The sequence below is a fragment of the Lucilia cuprina genome, chromosome 3 (assembly GCF_022045245.1).
Source record: "Lucilia cuprina isolate Lc7/37 chromosome 3, ASM2204524v1, whole genome shotgun sequence".
Classification (NCBI taxonomy): domain Eukaryota; kingdom Metazoa; phylum Arthropoda; class Insecta; order Diptera; family Calliphoridae; genus Lucilia; species Lucilia cuprina.
Genome location: NC_060951.1, coordinates 28,342,291 through 28,343,911, shown reverse-complemented (window position 1 = coordinate 28,343,911; position 1,621 = coordinate 28,342,291).

Genomic DNA, 1,621 nt, shown 5'->3' with positions numbered 1-1,621 from the left:
GGTAAAGAATTTATTACATTACATAGATATAAATAAACTAAAGAAATATAAAAGTATAAATGAACGTTTTTTATAATAAAATGCGTTCATATTTTTTTAATTCCTTTAAGTACATATATTAAATATAAATTACTTTGTTGTCAAACTTTTCTCAGATTCAATCATTACTCCCATCCTATTTTGTCGAATTAAAAATAATGGTGACATTAATAGTTCCAAGAATGATCTTTATATACATAAATTGGTTCTGTTCTAAAACTAATTAATTTTAAATAAATTTTAAAATTTCTCATGAAAATTAAGTTCGCCAATACGTATGAGTAATGAATGTTTTGTAATTAAATAACATTCATACGTACCGTTTAACAAAATATTGACAAAATATTACAAAAATAAAACTAAGTCCCTATTAAATTTGAAGACAATCTAGCAATGTCCGTCAGTTTATCCATCCGATTGTCTGTTAAATGCTCATATGAATGTCGATGTGCTTTTTCAAGCATTGTGTCAGTTTTGTGACTATTCACTACCGTTCCACTGTGCTCCTTACACGCAGATGGTAATTTATGTATATATATGAAATTTCCAATTCAGAATACTTTTCTCAAGTACTTGAGTTATCTAATTACAGACCGTTATTTATCTTCCGAGGTGCAAAACATCACTGGCTTTTACAATCACTCAGATTGGATGCATTTGTTGATTCAGCAAAACCACTTAGACACGCCTATGGTAGACCTTAGTTTAAATCTATTAAATAAACCGAATACTCTGTTCTTAGTTACAGAGAACACACTGTTTTAAATCTCTTATGAACAGAGTTTTCTCTGAACATACCTAGACAAGGAAGAAAAATTTAATCATTTATATAAGATACCTTTCATCCATCATCGTTCAACCCAGAACACTTAAAATTCATCCGACATACTCATAAAGAACAACATCTGCTACACTCACATGCTGTATTATAAACGTTAAACAATAACTCACTGCTCTGTGGGGTATCTGTTGTCATTCGAACTTATTTAGAAATATATTGATATTTTAATCGTAACTCAGTCTTCCCACGAATTTGGATTTATACCATAACCACTACGTGGATCCTGAAAAAAACACAACTAACTGACCAGCCAGAACGAGTCCTGCCAAGAACTGTTCATTTGTAGTGCTAGATTATGTGGTTCTCTGGTTCGATACCAAGTCAAATTATTCCAAGTAATATCCAAGGTGTAAAATAACATCACAACCTTATAATTTCGGTAGACCAGAGTTACTGGTAGCATCTCTTTAACCCGGAATTGTAATACACCAAGCTAAGGGTCGTTCATCAAGGAAACATGCCCCGAGTGGGAGTGTCTTTTGAAAGTACAATAATGTTCGACATCATAACCTTATAATCTCGGTAGACCAGAGATACTGTTAGCACCTCTTTACCCCGGAATTGTAATACACCAAGCTAAGGGTCGTTCATCAAGGAAACATGCCCCGATTGGGAGTATCTTTTGAAAGTACAATAATGTTCGAACGAAAGAGCTGAAAAATTCAAATGTTCCTTAAATATTTTTCATACAAGTATAGCTGTAAATAAGATTATAGACGTTCTACCTCTTTATTGGCATTT